Source organism: Rissa tridactyla, chromosome 20, assembly GCF_028500815.1.
Source record: "Rissa tridactyla isolate bRisTri1 chromosome 20, bRisTri1.patW.cur.20221130, whole genome shotgun sequence".
NCBI classification, from domain to species: Eukaryota; Metazoa; Chordata; class Aves; order Charadriiformes; family Laridae; genus Rissa; species Rissa tridactyla.
The window spans coordinates 6,144,014-6,156,389 of NC_071485.1; positions in this window are offsets into that span (position 1 = coordinate 6,144,014).

A 12,376-nucleotide genomic window follows, 5' to 3' on the forward strand; every position below is an offset into this window, starting at 1 on the left:
ATGGAGTGATCGGGAAGGGCGGTCATGGTTTCGGCCAGCTGAGCATTGTACTTGGAGGGGGAGGCAACATCCCATTTCGGTTGCTAGCCAGAAAAACGTGAGTGTGTCCTGAGTTTTGAGCACGTAAATAATTATCAACCAAGTTTTCTTGGGGACTTTGCCTCGAGCTGAGAGTGGGTGAGGAGCACTTGTGTGTCTGTGGAGCTCCTCACGGGTTACCCCGGGGTATCTGATAAAACCAGGTGTCCCATTCCGCAGCTGGGGATGTGCCCAGCTGGTCTAATAATTGTGGAGGTCTCTGATGTGTTTAAAATGTTTCCTGCTGTGCGCAATGCTGGATCCCGAGGCGAGAGCCCCTTCGCCGAAGCTGTCGCTCCTCGTCTCCTCTTCTTCAGGGTTTGCATTGGGAAGTTCTGCTGCGAGTCTGAAGTTTTATTTTAACCTGGTATGTGAAACATGTACTGCTGCTTTGTCTGCAACGAATGCACATATTATTTAAGGGGGAGGATGAGTAACTTTGTCCGCAGTTCTTAATTTTTATTGTTGCCTGCCTCGGAATTTAATGTATTTCCTGAAATGTATGTTTAACAATGCAGGAGTTCATTTGTGAAATGCTGCTACAGTTGTATCACTGGAGCTCAAGGGAAATAAAATATTCTGATTTTTGGCCTCTTGGGCTCACGCTTGTGGCTTTCCTTAGCTGTGTAGTTGGGCGCTGAGCAGCAGGAGGGTGTCTGGCTCCGATCTCTGGAGGAATGGTGCCTTCTAGCGTTGCCTGGACACTTGACAGGCCCAGCACCTCCCAGCTGAGTCAGAGAAAGCCCTTCGTCATCTCGCTGGAGGAATAAAATCCTTGTGGGGAGGGGTTTTGCAGCCTGGCAGGAGCTGACATCTCTATCACGGGCTTGCGCTCCTCTAGGAGCCGCTGAAGAGTTTTGAAACTCGCTCCTCTCGGCGAGGAACGGGCTGCTGAGATTTGCAAAGCAAACCCACGGCCTGCGGCTTGTTCAGCAGCGAAAACTCCCAAATGGGAATTTCTTTTTTTCCCCCCTCCTGGAAGAAAGTGCATGGGGTGAAAGCCCTGGGGGAGCTGCTTCGTTTGCTGAGGTTTCCAATAATATTTGCTGCCTAATTTGAAGGGAAAACCCCGGAACGTATTAAGCTGCTTTAGATCTTGCCTTCCCCTTCAGTAAAAAAGGAAAGGACGGGTTCCTGGGTATGGTTTCTGGTGCTGGGGGAGCGGAATAATTCCCTTAAAGCTGGGCTGAGCAGCATCAGGTGGATCTGAGCTGCCCCAGAGCCTGGGACTGGGCTGTCCCCAGGGCAAATGAGACCCCAGCGCTTGGGCAAAGGGGACTCTAAAGGGGGGTAAAAAAAAAAATTAAAAAATTCAATTTCATAATTTTCAGTTACGAAATTTCCAGCGTGGAGCGACTGTTTCAGCGCCGGGTGGAAAATGTTTGTGGCTCCATGCAGGGATTTTGGTTTCCAGGTCGGTGTCAGACACGGGTAGCTCTGCTCTGGTCTGGTCCCAATGACAAATGGCCTGTTATTTGCCACCTTGGCGGCTGCTGGGGGGGTTTTGGGGGGCTCTGCGAGCAGAGCGGCATCGCTGCGGGATGGGATCCCAGCCTGGTTTGTACCACGGGCTTTGCCGACGCTTGGACACGTGCGTGAGCAGAAGGAATCCCGCACCTCTTTTGGTGCCGTTGGGTTATTTTGGGGCCAAAGTTTGTTCCGAAGTTTACCATACTTCATTTCTAAACTTGAAGTTTTCCAACGGGAAAGGATCTGGGATTTTTGCGGCTCCTTTTTACCTCTAATAAACCTGGCAGAACCGCTTGGTCCTTGTCCTGAACCCAGCACGAAACCCAGCGTCTCTTCAAATAACATTTCAGCTTAGCAACCACAGGGCGGCTCTGATTTAAAGAGAGTCGCCTGAAACTCCTTGGTGTAAATCTCCAGCCTTAAAAAATCTGTGTCTGAAGGATTATTTTGGGAGCAGCCTCGTGTAATTCTGACAAGGAGCGGGAGCACAATTTGTTTCCTATCAGTTTGGGTTAGAAAATGATGGGTTTGGAATCCTATCCGTTTGGGTTAGAAAATGATGGGTTTGGAATCCTATCAGTTTGGGTTAGAAAACGATGAGTTTGGAATAGATGCTGATCCCTGGGGTGTGCAGCATCCAGTGATACAGGAGGAACTGATTTCGGCGTGTTCCCAGTGCAGCAATTAAGAGATGCGGCTAAAATCCTACAGATGAACTTTTGTTGGGATGCAGCCAGCCAGCAATTCTGCCCCAGCCCATCCCGGGCTAACAAAAGGCAGCTCAGCTGGGAATAATAATGATAATTACAATATTTAGCAGCAAACGCCTACCTGGGGAGTCAGGGCTGCCCGCAAAGGGAAGCAGCCGAAAGATGCCGATGTCCTTGGTCCACCCCAAAGGAAGACGGACTTTCTTTTTCTCACCTCTTCTGCCCTTTTTTTTTTTTTTTTTTTGCCTTGTTTGTTTTTCTTTTTTTAAATTGTCAGTGAAAAATCAAGAAGGTGCAACGGACCGTTGAGGTGCCGGGGTGGAGAACGGGCTGCCCTGCCTGGCTGATGAGCTTAAGAGACAAGATCAAAAGATAAAGCGCTATTTACGCGCGGCGAAATGGTTTTGACAGGTTTCTATTTCTGTTTGCCTTGTAAATATTTAACCCCCTTTCCCCCCCTGTGTAGTAAACATGTGCGTAGCCCTGAAAGGTGAGGTGCGTAACACTTCACGCGTACCTTAAAAATGCTAAATATTGTTTTTCTATGAAGGCCGGCGAGTTCCCCATCGTTTCTCTCTATCGTAGTCACCATTCACCTCCATCTCATTCCCAGTAATTCCCCAAGAAGTGAGAAACGTCCCTAATACCCGTCTGCACAGGAGGGAATTTTTGTGCTCAGCTGATGTGTCGTCACGGGGGACACAAATGACGCAATTAAACTCACAGCTAAATTGTTGATAACACTTATTCCTGTGCATCCAGGTCTTCCCCATTACACCCAGGGGGACTAAGGGGATTTTTACCCCTGAATTCCTCAAGGCTGTCAAAACTCTGGATTAAGTCTACTAAAACAAAGGGAAAACGCCTAGGAAAACTAAAAACCGATGGAAAGAGACTCCGTGCCTTTGCAAGATACCTTGGGGAGAAGTTTCCTCGCCTGCCCGAGAGGGAGATGTTGCTGCAACCCTTCGGCCCCGACGTCCCCGAGGACTTCAGGCTGCTCCCCCTCCATTTCCCGGTGAGTAATTTAAACTTTTCTTATGTTTTCTCTGGTTTTGGCTTGCCTAAAACTCGCCTGACTTCACGAAATGCTTATTTTGCGCTGTGCCCTACTGGTGCTGCAAATAAGAATGGAAAACGTGGCTGGTTATTGAGGGGAATAAAGAGATATTGTTTGTTAGGAAGGCGCGTGGAGCAGGGGGGCTGCAGAACTGAGCTGAGCCCCAGTTTTCCCAGCAGGAAAAGGCTGCGGTTGGGAGAAGGGGGTGGTTTTTCCCTGGATGGAGAGGCTGGCTGGCTGAGATTCCTCGAAAGGCTGAAGGACCTCTGCAACACATCACCTCGACGGTTATCTCTTCCCCCTCCTTTCTGCTTTGAACCTCTGGCATCTGCCTGCCTTGTTCAGTGGAAATCGGGGAATTCCTGGAGCCGAGCAGGACTGGACACGTCCGTGGGACGCGTGGGTACCGAGAGCGGTGGAGAAAGCAGAGCCCAAGGGCATGTCCCGGGCTCCTCCATCGTTTGTGACGGCTCCCGGGGAAGAGCAATGAGCTGCTGGAGGTGCCACCCGTGGGCATGTGGCACTTGCCGAGAGCCGTGACACACCGATGTCCCTGTCTCCCTCCGGGCTGGGTGGCTTTTTGCCCTGGGAATGCATCAGATTTTCTAAGTGACACTAATGGTTCCTTTGGAACCAGTACAGATTACTGGGTAAACATCTTTCGAGAGCATTTTTTAATGCGTCCTAGTTATCTCACAGGCCGTAGCAACTCCTGAAACTTGCAGGATTTCCTGCAGCGAAGATCTTCTATAGGGTGTTGGCTTTGCCGTGGTCAGCACTTGTTCGTATATTGAAGTCTTGGGATGGTACCAACAAATAAATTCCCTTCTACTGCACAGTCCGTGTTTTATAAACTTCCCAACTGGTGTTTTTCCTAGCAGTCTGTAAGTATACAAGTGGAAAAGGGTGGGGAAAAATTAAATAGCAACTGTAATATCTCAAAACTTGCATGGGTGAAAGGAGAGATAGCAACCGGGGGGTTTGCCGGGGGTGCACCCCGAGCATCGGTCGTGAGGACAGCGGGACACCAGGGGACAAATGCTCCCTGGGACACGCGGACGGTGGCGATGACCATGGCCACAGCCCCGGGACAGTGCCTGGGGTGTCATCCGGGGGGACATTCTGGCAGAGACATCAGGGCTGGCGGCGGGTGCTACGTGCCCCGCGGGACACGGGTGCTCTCCCCTGCGCCGCCGCAGCCACGGCATTTGGATTTTTATTTAAGTCATTTGATTAATCCAGGATCTGGGCTGTGTTTGTTCACCGCGTCTGATTATTATCTGGTTTGTCCCATTCTTTGTTTCTCTTCAAATATTGTTTCTGCTTTAAAGGGTAATGAACATGAAGGCAAATATCTCACCTTTTCCCTCTCAAAATTTCATTAAGCTGCGTGTTTACCTTGGATGACAAGATGCAGCCCGCGGAGTGAAAGGTTTTCCGGCCACACCTTAACCCGCTATCTAATTCTGCCACAATTGTCCACAAAGGGAATAAAAAACATTTGTATTTATCCTCGAGATTTAAATCCTTTTAAAAGACAAGGGATCCGTTTGTAGAACAGGTAAGTGTTTTCCGCCAGGCTCTGCAGGTGTAAATCTGTTGTGGAGCGTTGCAGAAGGGCTGTGGAGGAGGTGGATGTAATTCCAGCCTGAAATAATGCCAATTTGGGGCCGTGAGTCTTTTGGTCCAGGCGTTAAGCAGGTCCCCTACCCACAATATACATCCCCAGTGCAGCATCCTCCTTTGCTTGGCTTACCGCCTGTTCTGCTGCTGGCCCAAAGGCCCCAATATTAGTCTTTTTTTGGACTTTTCCCCTGTTTTCTTTTTCACCTGCTACAATACGCACAGCAAAAGTCCATTCATCATTGCCTGGAGGAAACCAAACCCTCCAAAAACTGCTCAGAGACGCAGGTCGGCAACAGCCAGCGCAGCCCGGACGCCACCGCTCATCAATTAAATCCCCGAGGTATATTAATCATCTTCTTTTAAATTTTTTTCTATTATTTCATTTGCTTTAAAACTTTGCCCCCCGCGATGTTGTTTAGCGAGTGGTCCGAGAAGCGTGCAGGGATGGGTGCGCCCGGGGCTGCTTTGCCAAGGAGACGAACGGTCTCCTGGTGAGAGAAGCATGGTAGATAAATACTGCGGTAATTCCTCCTTTCGCTGGCGCAAATAGAGGATGAGGAGGGTTGATGTGCCATCGACACCTGGCGAAAAGCTGCTTGGCAAGGAGGGGTGAAATATTGGTCATTCGCTAAATAATGCCCGGAGGTTGTTGGGGCTGGGAATGGGGAGACCTGGGGGAAAGCTATGGAGAGCAATGAGTGTCCCCGTCCCTCCCTGATCGCAAAATCTGGGTGAAAATTGAGTAGGTTTTGGTGTCACAAATAAAATTAGTTTCTTGGTTCCTGTTCTGAAGCCTGAGAGCTCCAGACCCTGGGTTAGATGATGCCCTGTTGCCCGGACATGGGGCTGCTTTGCGTTGAGTCGGATCTTGTGAAGCCTCCTTGAAGGGTCCCCAGGTCCTGCTCCAGGATTCTTGCCCTAAAATTCTCCATTTGCCTATTATTGGGTGTGAAAACCCCGATGTTTCCACATTGCCTGTGCTGACAGGGACAAGGCTGTGGCTTTGGGGTGCAGTCCTGGGTCTGGGAAGTTTTGCTGCCGGCTTTGATGGTGCCCATCACCATCTCCTCGTTTAAGTGGGCTGAGCGGCTGGCTCTTGAGATGGGAAATGACCGGAATCATTCTGGATTCGGTACCTCTTTGTGCTCATGTCATCAAATACACTATGTTTCTGTGGAACAGGGACCTGTGTTCCCATGGTGGGCTTATGTGGATGCTGAGGGTTTCCTGGGGACCCGCTGCAGTGCAGAATTGGTGCCAACTTGTAGGTTTGTCTCCATTCCCCCTTTTTTAAAGGCCAAAAGGATAAAGCCTGTAATGTGGAAGTACCATTCTGGGGGGCACAGTTGATGCAGGTAGCTAATGGCTGGGGAACGGCATGGATATCCAGACTAAAACATTGGTATTTGGGAAAAACTTGGTTTCATCACGGAAACTTGCCTGGGAGCTGAGCAATCTGTATCCCCCTGCCTCGTACGTGCCGATACCTAGCAGCAAACAAATCCGATAGACGCTGGCAGAGCTCCCGGCCGCCGCAGCGCTCAGAGTCTAGAAAAGGGATTAATATTATCTAGCTGGTACAAAAGGGAGCCCACGTTCTGCTTGCTTCGGACCCGGCTGGGATGGGGGAAAACATCTGCACATGTTCGAGGGGAACATCTGGCATCTGCTGAAGCCTCTGGGCTTCTCTCTGCTCCCACAGTCCCAGCCCTGGGGAGCTTTGCCCTGGCCCCGACCGTGCGGCGCAGCCGTTGGGACGGTGTTTGTAAAGCATTTGGACATCCTTCTGCGGAGGAAGTGATTCTGGGTGGACCCCGGAGTGACCCCGTCCTGTGTAAACCCTGCAAATCTCCAACCCAGGAGCCCGGGCGCTGCCATCCCCCATGAGAAAAGTGGCTGCGAATGAATAATTGCTTCGCGAGAGCTCGGCCGGTGCGTTTTCCCGGTTAACCCGGCCATTTATTCTCAGGGGAGTGGCGAGGAGCACTGGGTGCCCCCACCCAAGCTCTGTTTGCAGAGAGACTTGTGCTAATCCCTTTGCTTTCCGGCGCGGCGTGAGCGGGACCCTGCTGTGCCGCTGGGCTGGGCCATTCGCCCGCAGGTGGAAAAGTACCACGGGAGGCTTTGCCCGACAGCTCTGTCCCTCATTTTACCTCCCCCCCGTAACACCGGCTCTTCAGGACGGGGTCCCTCTCTGCTCCTTGGCGCTGTCACCGCTGGGAGCCCGGATCCAGCCTCGCCAGGCTCAGGCGATGCAAACTGTTAGACACAGAGGATGGAAAGTCATAGCGCGTTGGAAACCCAGTCTGAAAAGCTGGGAATATCATAGAATCACAGAATGGTTTGGGTGGGAAGGGACCTTAAAGCCCACCCAGTGCCACCCCCTGCCCTGGGCAGGGACACCTCCCACCAGCCCAGGTTGCTCCAAGCCCCGGCCAACCTGGCCTTGAACCCCTCCAGGGATGGGGCAGCCACAGCTTCTCTGGGCAACCTGGGCCAGGGGCTCACCCCCCTCACAGCAAACAATTTCTTCCCCAGATCTCATCTCAATCTCCCCTCTGTCAGTGTAAAACCCTTCCCCCTCGTCCCGTGGCTCCCCTCCCTGCTCCAGAGTCCCTCCCCAGCTTTCCTGGAGCCCCTTTAGGGCCTGGAAGGGGCTCCAAGGTCTCCCCAGAGCCTTCTCTTCTCCAGGCTGAACCCCCCCAGCCCTCTCAGCCTGTCCCCACAGCAGAGGGGCTCCAGCCCTCCCAGCATCTCCGGGGCCTCCTCCGTCCCCGCTCCAACAGCTCCGTGTCCTCCCGATGTCCCCAGCGCTGGAGGCAGCACTGCAGGGGGGTGTCCCCAAGCGGAGCAGAGGGGCAGAATCCCCCCCCTCGCCCTGCTGCCCACACTGCTGGGGGTGCAGCCCACATCTCCCTGCAGGCTCAGGCTGGGCAGCCGGGGCTCGACACGTCTCTGCGTGCCCAAGGGGAGACTGCCCTCGCTCCAAGGTTATATGACCTCACGTCTGAAAAAAAAAAAAAAAATCCCTTATTTTCTGGCAATCTGTTTGCCCCAAAAGGCTCTGGATGAAAAGAAAAGGTGGGAAGACCATGCATGGCTGACATCTCTTAGAAACCCAAACCCTAGTGCTGGAAAACGCCCTAAGTGAGAACAGAATTGGGCAAAACCAACAGCTACAGCGCCGTGAGCATCCTCCCCCGCTGGCTCTGCGGAGGTTCCGGCTGTACTCCGGTGGGAATGTCCCTCCGGAGCCTCCCTTACGTCCTTGCTGTTCTTGCCAGCGCCCGGAGCAAAGGGAAAGGCTTGACTCCCCCGCACAGGAGAGCCCGGGCCCTACAGCTCCTTTCCCTGCCTCTCACCCCCCTGCCCCCAGGCAGGACATTGCCGGGGGGTCCCCAGTGAGGTGACCATGGGTGACAGACATCACGTCCCTTTTTCTCCCCCTACTTTCCTATTTTGTGCCGGGCGACAAAGCAACGAGCCCGAGTCCATCTGCTCAGACACCCAGTACCCGACTCCAAAAGCCTTTTTCTTTGCCCCGTTTCCTTTTTCTTCCAAGACCGGAGTGTTTCAGCACAAAACCCACCCATATATGCTTCCCTCTTAACTCCTTTTCCTGTAAAAATACTTGTCTTATCTCCTGACTTTCCCTTCTGCGAGTGGGCCGCCGTAAATTATCGCGGGCAGACGGCTTTGGAAGCGCTTCCAGGGCCGTTCGCTGCCGATTTCTCTCCCCCTTCGGCTGTTCTTAATAAATGGTGCCCAGCCCAGCCCAGAAGAAAGAGGAGGAATGCGCCTCGGATTTTTGTGAGAGGCAGCGAAGGAGTTTCCCATGGGAACGCCAATCTGCAAAGCCGCGTTTTGCCATTTCTCCCAAGTATTTTATTCTATTTTTTTCCTTTTTCTTCCCCCTTTTCCTTTGCTTTCCCCACCGGCTGTCCAACATGGTGAAAATTTGCCTCGATGGCTGTGCCATTCGGCTTCTCCCTCGCTTCCCTGCCCCCCGCCTTGGGTACCGCTGTGATGGGGTTGCTCAAGGGGGGATGGAGCACCCCAAAACGGGATGCGGGACACCCTGCGGCGGGACGGCCTTGCCACCGAGGCGCTGGCTGGGTTAGAGGCGAAGTAGAGAATGACAAGAGCATCCACAATAAGAATAGGAAATATTGAAAATCCTCAAGGGTTTTTAAGACCCTTGCCCTTTCTGGCTCGGTTTGCCTCACTCTCCTCGGGGAGCACCCGCACATCCCAAAAGCTGCATCCTTGTGCTCATCGCCGAAAGGTTTCCCGCGCTTCCCTGCAAAGCATCTTTGTGATAACCGGGTACCAAAAACTGAGGGAAGGTGGGGAGGAAACGCCGCTTTGATGCAGCCTGGCGCTTTGGGTGTCCTTGCGTTTTCCAGCCCCTATTTAGCTCCCTGGAGCGAACTTGTTCCCACTGCTCCGCTTTGCAAATGTTGTGTAGGTCAAGCTGAAGATTTTTCTTGGCTCCAGCCCTGCGAGTCCTTGCCAAGTATGTGGTTTATTGCATGCAAATGTTAGTCAACAGTTACATTATCCAAAGGCAGCCTTTTTTTCTCCCCCCCCTCCTTTTTTTTTTCCCTAGCTTTAAATAAATGATTTGGCACAAACAAGTGTAAATGTTATGTCAGCATTAGACACTATCTAATCTTGATGGATATGTTCGCGGCGGAGCGTGACGCTAATTGACAGACATTAAATGATGCTTTCTGTTTCTAGTTGCGTACAAACAGGAGTTCTGCTTCGTTAAGGCTGGTTAAAACTCCACGTCTCCATAGTTAGGGTGGGATTTTTCTTTTCTGCGTTAATCAAGGGGATATTTATCACCGGGAAAGCCTGCCATGTCGTTGTGATTAATGTTTTAACACTCTCGGATGATTTGGTTATCCAAACGGAACAGCCCTTTTTTTTTTTTTGTGCTTGGGAAAAAAAAGAAAAAAAAAAGAAGAAAAAGCCAACTGGAAGTCTATCTTCTGTCCATAAAGAAACCACCTGGGGGTTGGGAAGGAGAGGAGGGAGGGCAGGGCTGAGCCAGCCGAGACGTTTCTCCATGGCAGAGGCCGCGAAGGAGCCGGAGCTGCTGCATCCCTGCCTCCGGCCGGCCCCAGCTCCCACCTACAACCGGCCCTGGCAGATGCACGCGCTGCAGAAATAAAAATAAATGCCGATATACGCTTTACTGGTCCTGCGTTGCAGCACAATGGCCTTTTGGTTCGGGTTAAGAGCTTATGAGGACCGTGATGCTGGCAGGGTTAGTGCAGGGGGAGGAGACCCGGCTTCCAGCCCTGGCTGCGGGGACCAGGGCTGTGACAAAGGGTCACCCACGTACGGGAGCTGCTGTTCCCATCCACGACGTCGAACAGGAGCTGCTGTTCCCATCCACGACACCGCCGGGTGAAAGCATCTGCATCTGCCCGAGGATTTGGCCGGTGCGAATCCAGCACCAGGCTCCTAAAGGCAAGAGGAGCCCCCCTGAGATCTCATCTTGCCACCTCGTTGCCTACTTCGGCTTTGATTTTTTATTTTTATTTGTTTATTTTTTCTTTTCATTTTAAAGCTATTGAAATACAAAATTAGGCTCGGGGTGGTGGTATTTCAGCTCACTTTCTGTTCGGGAAAAGTGGCTGCTGCCAAGAGCGGAGGCGAGGGAGTGTGTGCAGGGGCAGGCTGGGACCCAAGGTCGGTCCCTCCCTGCCTCCCTACGAGGGGGAAACCTCCACATCCCGACACCTCCCAGGATAAATTCTTCTTCTCATGGTCCTGCGGAGCCCAGCACTGCCCCTGGTCGCGCTGACGCCGTGGCAGAACTGGGAGACAGGGGCAGAAATAAACGCTGGGACCAGTGCTTGTAGGGCAAAACTCCGGAGGCCACTGGGATTGTGCTTAAATTGCGTGATTTGCAGGTAATTTGGGGGTGATAAAGACAGTACGGCGCTATATAAGCGCTTACTTTGGGGAAAGAGTCGCCTGTTTCATGCCCATGGGGCAGTAAATGGGGTTAGAGGATGCTCGGTGGGACTGGATGAGTGACGGAGCTGCATTTGGTGCTGAGCACCCAGAAACAGTGATGAGCGGTGATTTCCCACCCGCAAAAACCTCCTGAGCTGGCGTTCGTGGCGGTTCGTTGCCCAAAACTCACCCGGGAGCTGCGTCTGCAGCCGTTGTTGGTGTGAGAAGCAGGTGCCGGTGGCTCATTTTGTGTCAGAAACGGGGATGAAAAGAAAATCCGAACCAGGAGCGAAAAAAAACCCCAAAACCACAGAGGCAGCTTGTTTTTAATAAAGACTCTGAGCTCTTTATTCCAAAGGACAACGCACATCAGATAAAATAATATCAAAAAATATGTACAAAAATAGCGACTATTTGCCCTGGACTCGCTTTATACCAGCAAAGTTACGTACGAGCAGTTGTGTGTTGAAGCAACAGGGATATTTTACTGGTTATAAACCATGAGCTGGGGCGGGGGGGGGAAAAGTAGCTACGACACAAACATTTTCCCAAAGAAGCGTCCAAGAAATTCAGTTTATATCCAATTTTCCCGGCCCGTTTCAGTCCTTCCCAGCGTAACGCTCCCGTCCCTGCTGCTTTTCCGCTGTCTGTGCAAAGGACGCACCGTGAGCCCTATTCGGGGGCAGCTCCGGGATGGTCAGAGCTGCTAATCCAGTGTTTTTAGTGCAAATATAGAGGTTTTGCATTGGTTTAAGCAGCATCCCGAGGGTGCGGGTGAGCCCGGGGGGGTTTTGGCAGGACCTTCCCCCCCTGGAGATGCCATGGGGAGGGATGCGTGCCCCGCGGGGGCTTGGCTTCCAGGCCATAAGGGTTTGTGTTGTTTTTTTGTTTTTTTTTTAATTTTTGTCGTTCCAAGCAGCGGATAAGCAAAGTGCGAAGCGGATAAGGAGCAGGGCTGGGTTGGAAACACATTGCAACAGTGCGGGAGCGATGGCCTTCTCGCCCCCCGCGAGACCGGGCTGGGGGATCCGCAGCACCCGAGGGCAGGAGCTGGAAGAAAAACCTTATCTCCAGGGATTCGGGGTTACTTTCAGCCAACCGGGAAGCCGCTGGTTGTCCTCCAAACTGGGCAAACAGCTTCGCTAGCGGTGGGAGCTGCGTTATCTGCCACCAAGGGCTCCAGTTTGCAGGTTCTCCTGGCCCTGCCCTCCCTTCCCCGGGGTTTTAACTCACCCCCGGACCCCCAGCAGCTTCGTCTTTGCCGTGTCTGTGCGTGAGCTTTGCGAGAGATGGATCCTTCGGCAAGGCAGAAAGATCCGTTTTTCCCAAAAACCGTGTTAAAAGGGACAGATCCAGGCAGTTTCCGACCATTGTTTAATTGTCTCTATTTCCCTGCTGCGGGAGGGAATTGGAGCACTGAGATTTTTAATTCTCTTTTGGAAAGAACAGGCACCGTAGG